This window comes from Mastomys coucha, unplaced genomic scaffold, assembly GCF_008632895.1.
Source record: "Mastomys coucha isolate ucsf_1 unplaced genomic scaffold, UCSF_Mcou_1 pScaffold22, whole genome shotgun sequence".
NCBI classification, from domain to species: domain Eukaryota; kingdom Metazoa; phylum Chordata; class Mammalia; order Rodentia; family Muridae; genus Mastomys; species Mastomys coucha.
In genome coordinates this window covers 171,915,759-171,930,464 of record NW_022196905.1, presented here as the reverse complement: position 1 = coordinate 171,930,464, position 14,706 = coordinate 171,915,759, and the positions used below count along the sequence as shown (strand labels likewise).

Below are 14,706 nucleotides of genomic sequence, written 5' to 3'. Positions count from 1 at the left end.
CCCGGGAGTCGTGGGGCCTGTGGCTCCCGGCTGACTGCTCAGGTCTCAGAAACTCACCCGAGAGAAAAATCGGGTGATGTCTTAAGGTTACTGTTGTTGTGATGAAACACCACAACCAAAAGGAACTTGGGGCAGAAAAGGTTTTCTTTGCTCACAGTTATCCATAACAGTTCATCATCAAAAGCAATGAGGACAAGAACTCACTCAGGGGAGGAAGGAGGCAAGAGCTGATACAGAGGCCATAGAGGCCAGGACCACCAGCTGAGGGGACACTACTTACCTTGGGCCAGGTCCTTTCTTACTGGTCAATAATGGCGAAAATGCCTTACAGTTGGATCTTATGGAGGAATTTTCTCAATTGAGCTCTCCTCTCTGATGACTCTAACTTGTGTCAAGTTGACATAAAACTAGTAAGTACAGTTGATATTGTGTGTATGTGCATGTGTGTGTGTTCACATTTGGAATTCTTTATAAATTCTGCATATTTTCTGTCTAATTGTATTCATTACTTTTCTCATCACTTCAAAGATCGAACAAGAAGCCCCTTGGTAGATAAGTCCAGAGGATTTTCATCCAGCATTGTGGAGAGGTCAAAACAGCATGTGCTTTGGTTCATGGTACAGACAACAAGTAGGGAGGCATGCATAGTGGTGTTCAGCTCGTCTCCTCCATTTCACTTCTTTACTAAGTCTGGTGGCTTCAGTCCATGGCATAGTACCATCCATAGCCAGGGCTGCTCATCCATCTTTAGATAAGCCTCTTTGAAAATGTCCTCACACACGTGTGCAGAGATGTTTAAATCCAGACACAATGATGATGAACACTAATCACCACACTGATGTCTATTTGGCAAAGTTTGCTGCCCTTTGCTGTGTAGATGCTCTTTGATTTCATAAAATCACATCTGTAAAATCTTGTATGGTTTCCTCTGCTATAGTGTCTTATAGAAAGACTATACTACTTCATCTATTACTATCTATTATTATTATTATTATCTATTACTTCATCTTGAGATATCTTATCTATGTTTTCCTCTGGCAGTTTTTAAAGTTTCGGGTTTTTTAGTAAGCCCTTTGATAGTTTTAAGTTGATTTTTGTGAAGGCTGTGTAATTTGGATTTAGGTTTGTTCTTTGAGTTGTGGCTATTCAATTTACCCAGCACCATTTCGCTCAAGAGAGTTTTTCTCTAGTGAATGTTTTTGATGGCTTTGTATGTAATTAGATATCTTAATTAAGTAAGCTCCATAGGCTTATTTCTGAGTCCTCTATCCTATCTACTGCCCTGTGTCTTCCCTGCTCCCTGCCATCCACCAGCATTGTAGGTTTAGGCACAATGAGTCTATAGTTTAATTTGAGCTCATGAATTGTGTTACTATCTTTCTTTTTTTACCATGTAAGGTCTTTTATGCTTGCTTGCTTCCTTCCTTCCTTCCTTCCTTCCTTCCTTCCTTCCTTCCTTCCTTCCTCCCTCCCTCCCTTCCCCTCCCTCCCTCCTTCTCTCTCTCTCCTTTCTTTCTTTCTCTTTCTTTCTTTCTTTCTTTCTTTCTTTCTTTCTTTCTTTCTTTCTTTCTTTTTCTTTCTTTCTCTCTTTCTTTCTTTTAAATGTGTAGCTGGCCTCAAACTCACGATCCTCCTGCCTCTGCCTCCTTCAGCAAATCCTTCTGGCATGTGCCACCACAAATGGCCTTTTATGCTTTCATATTAACTTTGGCATTGTATTGCCTGGTTCTAGGATGAATTTTCTTGGGGTGTCTATGGGCCTCTATTGAATTTGTAGGTTACTTTAAGCAATAATGTCATTTTACGATATTAAGCCCTCCAATCTGGGAACACAGGAGGTATCCCCATCTTCTTGCCCTTTCTTCAATTTCTTCAGCATTTCTTAGCTTTTATTAAAGAGATATCTCACCTACTTGGTTATGTTTATTCCTAGGTGGATTTTTTGAGGATATTGTGAATAAGATTTTTTTCATGATTTATTTCTTGATTAATTTGGCTAGTGGGCTTTATTTAATTAAAAAAATGTTTTGCACACTGCCACTTTCCCAAAAGTGTTCATTGGGTCAGATAATTTTTCTGTAGTGGGTTCTTTAGAGCCTTTGGTTTGTTGGATCATGTTACTGGCAAATAGGAATACAGTGCTTCTCCCTGCCTTGTTTACATCTGAGACTGTAGAAGGGGCTCCCCCATCTTGCTGGAACTCACTGCTCTGATTTCTCCATTAATGTTTTTTAAATGCCTTGATTTACAGCTATCTTTGTTCCGTTTCTATAAAATCTTTATGAAACTACTACCTTGTTGGAACATTATATTTGGGGAACCTAAATATATGTCCCAGGGAGATGGCTAATCATAATTTTGTCTTCGGAGTAAAGCCTGACTTGTGTTCCCTTGGGCTGAGGATTGCTTCTGTTGATGATATGATCTTCTCTATGTAGAATCCCTTTTTGCAGATGGCTGTAGTTTATGTCAAGTTGACGAAAACTATTATCTATCTCCATTATTTCTTGCCACTGATTGTTTTGGGTTTGTTTTGTTCTAGTAAAACATTAAGTTGTATCATTAGGCTATTTATGGAGCTCTATGATTTTTAAGAGATATATAAATATACACAAAACTTTAGTATATATGTATATATATTTTCTTCATTACTCTCTTAGCTGTTTCCTAATATTCTGATAAACTACTTTTATTTTCATTTATTTTAGGAAAAAAAATTAAAATTTCCTCCCAGATTTCTTCAGTGGTATACTGGTCATTCAAGATTACATTTTAAAATCTCCCTGTAATATATTTATATGTAATTTCTGTAGTGATTCTTGGTATTTATATCTAGTTTTATTTCATTATGATCTGGCAAGTTCCTAAAGATTATTTTGACCTTTTAATTTTGTTAAGTCTTATTCTGCAGACAGAAGTGTGGCCTATTTTAGAGAAGGCTCCATGTGCTGCTGAGAAGAATGTGTATTCTGTATTGGTTGGGTGAGAGATTCTGTATATATTTGTCAAACTCATTTGATCTACAGAATAGTTTAGCTCTGCAATTTCTTTGCTGATTACTAATTTGGCTGACCCATCTGAAGATGAGAATGAAATATGAAAGATAAATATTCCTTTTAAGCTTTGCTTTATGAATTTGGGAACTTCAACATTTAGCCATATACATTTATAATAATTACATCTTCTTGATGAACTATTTCCTAAACTTACATGTAGTGGCCTACTTCATTTTCTTCTAGCTAATTTTGGTTTGTAGGTTAGTTTTTCAGATATTAGAATTAGGTACAATGAACTCTCCTTGGCTTCCATTTGCTAAATAGTAACTATTTTCCATTGACTGTTGATGATGTCTTTGATTGTGGAGCATGGAGATTCATAATTGGATGGCATTTAGGGAATGGAGGGTGACTCTGGGGAGAGATGAGGAAGGAGGAGAGACTAGTAAAGGGGAGGGACATAATATTTGAGAGAAGAATAAAGGCCACCCCCCAGCTTAAACCTTTGTTCATGAATTTAGTCATTCACCTTTGAAGTTATTATTGAGGGCTACTTACTAATTTCTGTAATTTTGTTGATTATTTCTTCATTTGCCAGATTATTGTTTGTGTGTTTCAATACCTCCCATTAGTGTTATGGATTGTCTTTTTTTTTTTTTCCTGCTAACTATAATGGATTCCTTCCCATCTCTCTTTTTTTTTGTTTATTCATTTTCTTGAAATTCATTATTTTTGTTCTCTTATGATCAAAATTGTCTTTATTCCTCTTCTATCTATTGCAATCTTTATCTCCTACAATACTCATTTAGCAGTCACGAACTGCCCTACTTTATGCTTGTCTTGAAATGCCTTTATTTCTCCATTACTTTTAAGAGATAGCTAAGCTGGACATAGCAATCTTGGTTGATAGCTATCTGCTTTAGTTGCTTGAAATCTGCCATCCTATGCTTCTCTCCTTTTGGGTTTGCTGACAAGGGCTCCTGATATTCTGATGTGTCTGTCCTCGGAGGGGAGTCACTGCTCTGCTGTTAGAGCTTTTCACATTGTTTTGCATGTTTGTCACCTTGATGACAATATGTTATGGAAAAGCTCTTCTCTCGTCACGTCTATGTCAGAGTACAAAAGCTTCTTGTGTTCACTTCTCTCCTCTGTTACAATTGTATATATACAATATGAATATATGATACATAATACATATTACATGAAATTACAAATTATAATTTCATTGAGTCAATCTTCTGTGACTTTAACGTTTGTCTCAGCTCCTTTTATTCTCTTTATTTTTAATTTTTGTATTGTGAACATATTTCAGAGTTTTTGGATGTTGCTCCAACTTTCATTTTTTTCTTTTTGATGCTTAGATGAAGTATTTCATTGACCTTGCTCTTCATTCCTGATACACACACACACACACACACACACACACACACACTTTTCTGTCTGTCTGTCTGTCTGTCTGTCTGTCTGTCTGTCTGTCTGTCTCTGTATATAAACACACAGCCTCAGGGGATGAGACAGAAGAAGTCATGTAGGCTATGGCAAGTAAGTTTTAATGGATTGTAGGCAAAGGAAAATGATGAGTCTGCCATAGGCTGGGCTTGTGCCCAAGTATAGGTACCTAGGTCGGGATTTGGAAGATAGGCAACTTCCGGGAAGGCGGTTGCGAAAGCCAGCAGAAATGCAGACTGGGCCTTTGGCACCTTTTCTTTGTTCACTTTCTGAGTGGGCATGGTTGGAGAGAGACCAATGAATGGACCACGCGAGGAGGTGGGGCAAGCCGAGGCTCCAACGGAACATCCTGACATTGTTTTTTGGGTGTATGGAGACTGGTCCACATCTGACTGCTTCTTGCTGAAAAGGGACAACACAGGGTGGGGGAGTCAGGAGTCAGAGGGTGCGTGCTCAGTGCTCAGAGAGGTCTGGCCGAAGAAGCACTTGTTTGACTTTTACTGGAAACGTCTCAAATCTGTTTCTGGAGAAGGCGGAGGAGGCAAAGTGTACAAAGGAAAAAGGAATAGACAAGTAAGAATGGGGGATCTTATTATTGGGATGGGCCATTGAAAAGTGGAGGGGGGAGGGGTAAGGCCACCAATGGAAGGCAAGCACCCAGGTTCGGTCATCCCAGCCCCTCACTGGGGCTGTCTGGAGAACAGGAGGGTAGAGGGGTCCCAGTTGTTGGATAGACCACTGTTCTCAGATAGGAGGATACCATGATACTAAAGACACACACACACACACACACACACACACACACACACATTTGCAAAATCTGAATTTTCTTGCTGAATTCTCATCTCATAAATCTAACATTTTCATTCTTTTTTTAAAATTTTATTTTATTTTTTTATTTTTCTGACTTTTCTTTCCAGATCCCAGGCTGAGTCCATGTAGCAGTTGGTGTTCTCTTTGATCAAGTCAGTGTTCAGTCTCTTTGAGGTCCCTTTTACTCCTAGGCTTTTGTTCTGAGATAAGGCTTGGCTCTGTATCCCAAGCTGGAGTGGAACTCACGACTGTCATCTTTCCTCTATCTTCCTAATGCTGCCAGTAGAGGTGCGAGCCACCATGGATGCTGACTAAGAAATAGGTTAATCTTCAGTCAGCAATTTCAGTTTTCTTTATTGCAGCCATTGCCATATAATTATAGTTTTGAGGAGTCATTTTGCCTTGCTTACATGTTTCTTATGTGTTGAAATGTACATACTTGGTAGTCTGCATATCTCTTCTGGTTTTATTTTAGGATCTTCTCAAGCAGACAAGTCTCAAGGCCTTAATCCCTTGGCTCACGCATGAGGGAGAAAACAAACTTCGGTGCCAGCAAATGCATCAAGTCACTCAAGAGAGGAAAATAAAGTACAATTAGTTAAAACTCACTAATACGTCTCTAATTACCATCAAATAGAAAATGGCAAAATTATTGTAGAGTGTGTGATGAAGCAAAATTATTCAGGGGATGTGGAACTAGTAAATAGACAAGGTAGGAAAAGGAGGCACATCAGGGGCTCGATAGGCAAGATATGAGGTTGACGTCAGGATGGAAAGAACAGTAGAATGTCATGGAAAAGAAAAGAGGTAGGTTATTAAATAGGATAAGACAGCAGGACAAAGAAAGATTTTCTCCTAATGAGAAGAATCCAAAACCAAAAGCCAGTAAATTTACTAAATAAATAAATAAATAAATAAAAGACCAAGGGCAGCATAAGAAATGTAAAGAGCCAGCGTGATAATGTCAAATTATACTAATGTATACTGTAAAGAGTCAGAAAAGACAACAAACAAAAATAAAAAGTTAGGAAGTGTAGATGAAATAAGATGAGTATATAAAGGGAACTAAAATTGAAAAGGTAAAATAGTGTTTTTAATATTATGTTTTTGAAGTAAATACATTTAAACATAGTAAAGTGGAAATATTACAAATGTAATACAGAGTAACACAAGAGAAAGCACGTGGGGGGGCGTAAAACAGGAAACAAAAAGGTGAAAGGAGCGAAGGATGACATACTGAATAGCTTCTTGCAAGGTTCCTTATTTGAAGCCGCTGGTTATAGCACATAGTGGGGCAGGGGCAGCTGAAGAGGCGTCTGCCAGAGCCTTGTTCATCCCAGGAGCGTCCCTTCTCTGTCTACTATCGCCCTCTGCTGGCCACAGTTTGCTTTGCAGCTTGTGGACTGGTAGTGTTCTCCCACCCTTCTGAGATCCCCACCCTCTGATTACATCTTCTGGGGTGGCTAATGTTCTAGCTTGAGAGTTGCTCGGTGTTGCATAGGAGAGGAAGCAGCGTTTCAAGGAGGTCTGAATAGGAGAAGAGCCTCTCTTTACAACCCCCTCACTCCTGATCCCTACCCGGGCTAGGTATTTATTTATCTTCCAGCTGTGGATCGGTAGATCTACAGAGCCTCAGAACTTCTAGCCCTCAGTAGTTTAATGCTGATTTACTCTCTGACCTGAGAATTAGGGCTATCAAACGTCAGGGTTATGCTCAGTTGCTGAGATCGGCTAGGGAGCCACCTTTTCATGTCCATTTTCTGCCTGAGTTGAGCCTCCTGCCCTCGAACTTTTCAGCCCTTCCATTTTCCATAGCCACTAGCCAGGGCTGTTTATCATCCCGGGGTTGTTAGTAAATCACATTCGGGGCTTCCTGACTTAGGCGTCTCTGTTCTTGGCCTCCTATAGTAGTAGCTCATTTTAAACAATAGGGTCAAGATGGTGCTCAGCCACCTCTCAGGGAGACAGTGACAAACCGGGTTTCCTCTCTGTGGCTTCAGGAATCAAACTTGCCGCCGACTTTGAAGCTGTGGGAGCCACTGCCGTTTCACCAGGGCCTCTCGGCTCAGCCTTTGGATGAGGCTCCAACATCCTTCCCCTTGGAGCCGCAGTCTGGCTGGAGCTGTGTCCCCTGGCTTTACTTCTCTTCATTGTGTAGTTCATCTTTTGCTGAACGTTTTAGAGCAGTTTGGTCATTGTGCATTTCCAAGGCTCTTCCCTCTTGTTTCATAGGAACAGAATCTCTATTCCACCGCCCCCCACCCCCCATACTTTTCCTTAACCAGGTCACACGAGCAATCTTCCTGTCGGTCATTTGATCAGAGGTCTGGGCTACCATTTCCCCACGGTTAATTCTTAGAACCGAAAGGAGAGGCTGCCGTCCTTGTTTGCGTTTTGTGGATGTGACTTATCACTGTGACCAAAAAGCAACTTGGGGAAGAAAGGGCTTATGCCATCTTCCATTTTACAGCCCATCACGGAAGGGAGACAGGTCGGGAACTGGAAGCAGGAACTAGATAGAGTAGGGACCATAGAGGTACCCGGCTTATTGGCTTGCTCCCCTAGATATTCAGCTATCTTTTAAAACTGCCTAAGCCTCCCTGATCCGAGTAGTAAGGCCCACTGTGTTGGGCCCTCCTCCCTGAGCGGACTAAGTAAGGCCCACAGTGGGTTGGGCCCTCTAACATCAATTAGCGAAGGAGACAATGCCCCAAAGACTTGCCTACAGGCCAATCATAAGGAGGCAGTTTCTCAGTTGAGAGTCTTTCCTCCCAAGTGTTTCTTAGGAGTGAGTCAAGTTGACAAAAACTAGCAATGACAGCCTTGTGCTTATAAATATGCTGAGCAACAAACCAAGATTTCAAAGTGTCACAATGGAGTGTTCCAGAGACATTCTTTCTGAACACTACAGCTTTTCTAGGGAATATCCTTACATTCAAAATAAAGTTACCTCTCCCCAAACTCTCTGGTAAAAGGAGCCAGCCAAAAATGGAGGTGAAACTCAAGGGCAATTATGAAAAACCTAACTTTACATGCTCAGAGGGTTCCCATCCAAATTATGTTTATAATCCTTATTCTCCAATAAAAACTCAGCACTTTTTTTTGTAGTGTTTAAAGTTGATTTAGTAATCTTTTAATTTAAAAAACAACATTTATAATATTATTATTAAGGAGAAAGGCTTAGATTTTGAAAGAAAAGGGCCAGCCCCACACAGCCGCAACTCTTTCCACAGCTGCAGTGAGTAAATTATGTAATCTTCCAGAGAGCAATTTGGCGATCTGAATAAAACACCATTTAATGTACATTTTTTTTTTGTCAATACAGTAATTCTCATTCTAGGCTTTTGCTACAAAGAAATAATGTTGTATGCACAAAGATAAGTGTACCAAGGACATTCAACACAGCCCGGCTCATCCTACCAAAAAATTGGAACCAAATTAAGTGTTCAGCAACAGAGACTTGGTGGCATAAATTAGCACCTGTCAAAAGTGATGATGCCTAGCCATCGTTTTAAAGAACAGATTGCTAAAGGAGAAGCAGTTTCAAGACAAAAGGTAAGGAATGAAACCATTTTCCATGCCAAAAAAAAAAAATGCTTTTTAAAAGTTTAAAGTGGTTTAACCCCCTTGCAAAAACACTTGGCAACCTTTTAATTAGCTTTTACCTGTAGCTATGTTCAGGCAGTAGACAGTGTGTCATTTTTCTTTTATCTGGATCTTATGGATTATTTTTCCATCTATGAAGAACATGAATTACACAAGTAACCATCGTTGTGTTTTATATGTTTGGTGGAGACTTGGTGTGGTGTCAGGGAAGGGAGTGCCTCTGTGGGCCCATGCTGAGGCATCCCTTCCCCCTCTGAGATACCAGCCACAGGACAGTATAGTATAGAATAGAGTTTACTCAGGGCATGGGGAGGCGGGTCAGGAGAAAGGCAGAGAAAGAGAGAGAAAGAGAAAGAGAGGGAGAGAGAAGGAGAGAGAGGGAGAGAGAGAGGGAGGGGTATAGGAGAGAAGCCAGCCATGAGCACATGGAGCTTGGGAGGGGAATGGGGGAGAGAGGATAAGGAGCAGGAGCAAGAGCAAGAGAGCAAGAGAGGGAGGAGGGGGCAAGCAGCCCCTTTTAGAGTGAGTCAGGCACAGCTGGCTGTTGCCAGGTAACTGTGGGGTGGAGCCTAGACTAAATGCCAGCAACCATTAATCCTAAAATCCACATCAAATCTATGATTATAATTATTGATGCTACCGATATTTTTATAAAACATTGTTTTGAGATTGCGTGAGACTTTCAAATAAGAAATACTAAGGTTTTGTTTTCGTATAGTGCCAGTGTCTTACCAGACATTGTTTTCTTTTCTTTTCTTTTCTTTTTTTTTTTATTTTTTATTTTAGATATTTTCTTTATTTACATGTAAATTTCTCCATTCCCAGTTTCCCCTCCAAAAAACAAAGAAACAAACAAATACAACAAAAACAAACCCCTGTTGCCTCCCACTTCCCCATGCCTGCCACCCCGCCCTCTCCCACTTTCTGGCCCTGGCATTCCCAGGATGAACAACAACATGAACTAACTAGTACCCTCAGAGCTCTCAGGGTCTCAACCACCAACCAAGGACTGCACATGGAGGTGTCTGATTGTTCTGGCAGCATGTGTATAGTGGAGGATTGCAATTTGATCATCAGTAGGAGGAGAGGACCCCAGACATTGTTTTCTTATGTCCTCTTTTCCTACTGTAGTTTTCTTTACGCTTTACCTTTCCCTTCAGACCTTCTTCCCACCAATTTCTTCTCTCCTCTCCCACTTGGCATATTTTAAAATTATGGAAAAGTGTAGTATTTTGTGGTACCTAGGCATATGAATTTTTAAAACTCCATACAACAGTGTCACAACGCCATAATCAAGGCACAGAACAGTTGCTCATGGAGCCCATGTTTCTTCATGCCAGCACACAGGGACCTGCTGTGCCCTCACCTCTGGCAACACCGATGGTCTTTTCTCACGGTTGTACCTTTCCCCAAAGTCACATCACTACAATTGTGCAGTAGAAAGCAGTTAGTGTATGGCTGCTTTTCCTCAGCACAATGCATTTGAGATTCATTTGTGTTGCTGACTATGTCAATAGTTTGCTCCTTTTTAGTGCCGAGCAAACAGTTTTCAATTATATGGATCTACTACAGTTTGTTTATCCATCCACCAACTGAAGGGCATTTGACTTGCCTCCAGTTTGGGGCAATAATAAATAAAGTAGCAGGTTTTTTTTTTTTTCACCAATGTGGACATATGTTTTCATTTCTCAAGGGCCAATTATGTAGGGATGAGATTGCTGGTTAGTGTGTGTTTAACTTTTCAAAAGCTACCGGCGTGTTTTCCAAAGTGGTTGTATCATTTGACAGTTCTACCAGCCATTTGTGAGACCCATGGCTACGCTGCTTCACTGGGATCATTAACTAAGCACTTCTGCTTATTTATCTAGTCTTTACGGATTGCATACATGCACAGCATGCATTTTGATTAAACCAACCCCATTGCCCTTTCTGCTTCTCTCAGATCTCCCTAGTAACCCCCTCTCAACTTCTTGTCTCCTTTTTTCCCCCTTGATTATCCTCCCAGGCCAGTCAGAGACATCCATATGCTAAGGGGAGTAGGGCCACCCATTGGAACACGGGAAGCTGATGAGAGGACATGGCCTTGAAGACTGATTCCTTTCCCAGTCAACCACCAACTTCCCTCAGCTAGGGAAGGGGTCTCATGAGCCCTTCCCTTGCCCTGATGGACTATTTACTGGCTTGATTTTGTTCAGGTCTTGTATAGACAGCTACACTTCTGAGTGTTCATGAGAGTATCAGCCCTGAAATACCCAGAATGCAGTGTTTCACCCCCAGCCCTCCCTGACCACTGGATCTTACTGTCTTTGTACCTCCTCTTCCACATGTTGCCTGAGCTGTGGGAGGCTGTGGTATGATCTAGATGCCCAACTTACGATTAAGCATCCCACAGATAGGTTATTCTCTGCCCTTTGAGCCGGTGTGAGTCTCTGTGTTGACTGAAGTCCTGTAGACAAGCGGCAATAAGAAGTTTCTCGGAAGGGGATGAGAGCTATACTATATGTATAAGGGCTAGTATTCAGAAGGCAGTTTCATATTATGTTAATTTAGCAAAATAATAGTATAGGTTACCTCCTAGGGCATATGACCTCACCTGTCACAGGTTTTTAGCCTGTGAGTTTTCTCCTGTGGAATGGACTTTAAGTTTAACATGAAAAGCCATTGGTTGCCCTCGTAACATCCATACCATTATTACACCATTGAGAATATCTTACCAGGGTAGTCATACCCTGTGTGGAAGCTTCGCAGCTCAGGGAGACTGTTGATTTCTTTCCCTTCCCCAAGTAACCTGCATAGTACTTCCTGGGCTATATCATAAACACCAGGCCAGCCATGGTTATGTAGCAAGACCCTATTGCAAACGAAACCAAGGCAAACTAGAAACTAGAAAGGGAGTATCTTTTTTTGTTGTTGTTCCGTAAATAACCTGTTTATTGCAGGCTAGGCAAATCTCAGATGGTAGGGCTTCTATTGGTCTTTCAGTTCCTTCGGTCTTCTGATGCCAGACTTCACTGTGACTGCAGAGGTGGCGTTGTAGGTCCAGGCCCCGCTGGTCACCCTTTTCCTGCAGGAACCACAGTGCTAGATGCCAACGGCTTGTCTCTTCATCTTGGTGTTGCCACAGAAGGAGCAAGTGTGCTTGGCGTGCTGGCTGATTTCTACTTTCTTCACCACTTTCCGGAGAGAGGCACCGTAATGGGTCCCGTATTTCCCTACGATCCTGACCTTCTTTGTGCACTTAGCCATGTCGCTGGAACCGAAGCCCAAGCCCGAAGAGGAAAGGGAGTATCATACAAGCCTTGCTCTCTCTGTTGCACATAGCTGCTCATTTCCTGTCACCATTGTGTTTGTCTGGAGGCTTTTCCTTCTTCCCTCTGGACACTAGAGAGATCAATGACAGAGTTCAGTATGTTTGCTGTGCTTCTCCGCTTCCTTTTCCATCTATATAGGGCCATCCCGCCAAGTCAGGCAACAAGCTCTCGTGCAGTGAGCCTTTCTTATGTCTTCCTATCCCTCGTGCCTCTTCTTTTTTTCCTGCTATTTTTAACCCCTGAGCACTCCAACCAGCTGCAATAGACTGGTTGACTCTGAATCTCCAAACTCACAAGCTGAAATCTCTAGCTACCAAGGCTGTGATGTGAAGAGGTGGGGCCTTTGGAGGCGGCTGGTTCCCTTTCGAAAAGATGCTTGGGAGATCTTCCACCTGTTTGCTGTGTGACTACACTGCAGGAACATGGGTACCCATGAAGCAGGAAGTGAGTCCTCGTTCCTACTGGTAGTCTTTGAAGCTGAGAAATACATTTCTGTTCTTTATGAAGTCATGCTTTCTGCGGTGTTTTTGTTGTAGCAGCCTGAAGAGACTGATACATATCTCTGGAGTGTTGGCTTCCTATGGCATCTTTTCTCCGGGGCAGGCACCTCTCTTTGCACTTACTGCTATATAAAATTTTATCATGTGACTCCAATGATGTGAACGATACAATAAACTGAATTTTTTCTTAAAAAGTGAAATAGTCGGGTTGATATTAAGATATTCTGTAACTTAATTGTGAGTTTAGTAATTCTTTTATATTTGTTTATTTTAGTACTTCTAATTAAATATAAGAAATTTTGTTGATAAATGTTCCAATATACGAATAGTTTGATACTTACCTTGGATTATTTTCATAAAAGTACCTTGTCTTTCTTAAGAACACATCTATTTTGCTAGAAGTGAAATTGCTTAACTTTTTGTTGCTTAACTTTCTGTTTTTAACAAACAATATTTTCTTTTTTTATTGAAGATGTATGCAATTTTTTTATAATGGTTTCTCTTCCCAGATCTTCCTTACCTTGCCACCCATCCAACTCTCTGTCTTCATTTTCTTTTTTAAAAAAATAAACAGGCAAATAAAAAAAAACCAGTGAATAAAATCGGAATAAAAAAGCAAGAAAGCACAAAAATGAACACACACACACACACACACACACACACACACACACACAATTCTACAAAGACACTGCTGAGTTTATCTGTGTTGGCCATCCCCCGCTGGGCATGGGGCCTGCCCTTAAGCAGGGTTTCTATATCCAGTAGGACTCCACTGGAGAAAACAAATTTTTTTGTTTGCAAATGGTTGTCAAGTGGAGATGACATTTTAGTTAAGGATGGCAAGCATGCCCACTTCATCCTCTGCTGCTAGGACCTCACCCCACTTGAAGCTGCACAGGTAAGACTGGTTATTTTAGAGAGATTGTCATGCAGTCTTCTTCCTATATCCCAGGACAGCCCAATTTCATCGCCACCCCTTTCATTTCTCAAATCCTGTCCTATATTGAAAGAAATGATTCATACCTGTCTGTCTGTCTATCATCAATCATCTATCATCTGTTTGTCTGTCTATCTATCTGTCTGTCTACCTATCTACCTACCTACCTACCTACCTACCTACGTATCTACGTATCAACGTATCTATCTGTCTATCTATCTATCTATCTATCTATCTATCTATCTATCTATCTATCTATCTATCTATCTATCATCTATCTCTCTCTACACCCTCTCCCACACACAAACACACACATTTATTTGTTGAAAGAGAGGGTCTCACTGTATAATGTAGGCTGCCCTTGAACTTACTATTCCTTTGCCCAAGTCTCCAGTGAGGACGCACAAGCCTATAGCATTCCACACAGCTTGCTTCTTCCCATTTGATCCTTATCTTCCTGTCTCTGCTTGCTCTGAGCACAATACTCTGGCCCTTCTAATCTTACCTTTCAGCTCCCAGCAAAAGCAAACACTTCTTGTCAAAATCTAGGATGAGTCACTTAATTAGCCAAGGCTGGACTTTATGACCCAGTTTTCAGGATTTTTCTATGAAGAATTGTGTTGGAGTTCTAACGGGTGTTCCCTAACATTGCTCTTTTCCTTATCTGTGGTTCATGGTGGTTGCTACACTGAAAACATTATTGTGTTAGCCTTGATTTTCTTTGAAACATCAAATTTTTCTTTTAAGTAATTTTTTGAGAATCTTGTACAATGCATTCTGATCATATTCATTCTAACCCCCGCTTCTCGACTCATACAACTTTATGTTCTCACTCTTTCTTTAAACCCATGGAGTTTGTGTTACAGAACTCCTTCCTGGTGTGAGATCTACTTTGGAGTGTGGCTGACCTTCTGTGGTGTCACAAAGTCCCTGCATGGAGAAAGGAGGTAGGCATGAAATCTTCTCCCCTGCTGATCATAGGGAGAAATAGTTTTAAGTGTTTTTTCTCACTCCCCAAACACATCAGGAAAGTCTTCCCTGCAGCATAATTGGAAAAGGGAACTCTTTATGTGCATAGGTTTTTTTTTTTTTTT

The 14,706-nt window shown here is 41.0% G+C and overlaps 2 long non-coding RNA genes and 1 pseudogene across 7 annotated transcripts in view; 1 reads left to right on the top strand and 2 right to left on the bottom strand.

Moving 5' to 3' along the window:
- The window catches only part of LOC116069107, a 160,257-nt gene that overhangs the window by 27,162 nt on the left and 118,389 nt on the right, over positions 1 to 14,706 (top strand). For 2 of the 6 annotated variants that reach the window (XR_004109847.1, XR_004109846.1), the window contains exons 5-6: positions 8,584 to 8,813; positions 14,479 to 14,559. This is a non-coding gene — a long non-coding RNA (uncharacterized LOC116069107). Of the gene's footprint in view, positions 1 to 8,583; positions 8,814 to 14,466; positions 14,560 to 14,706 lie in introns of all 6 variants that reach the window. The other 4 variants (XR_004109844.1, XR_004109845.1, XR_004109850.1 and 1 more) reach the window with 3 other exon arrangements.
- LOC116069108 lies at positions 5,312 to 8,042 on the bottom strand. The gene is made up of 2 exons (XR_004109851.1): positions 6,496 to 8,042; positions 5,312 to 5,827 (listed from the first exon to the last, which is right to left on the bottom strand). It is a non-coding gene; the product is annotated as an uncharacterized LOC116069108 (long non-coding RNA).
- On the bottom strand, positions 11,772 to 12,640 carry LOC116069105 (annotated as a pseudogene).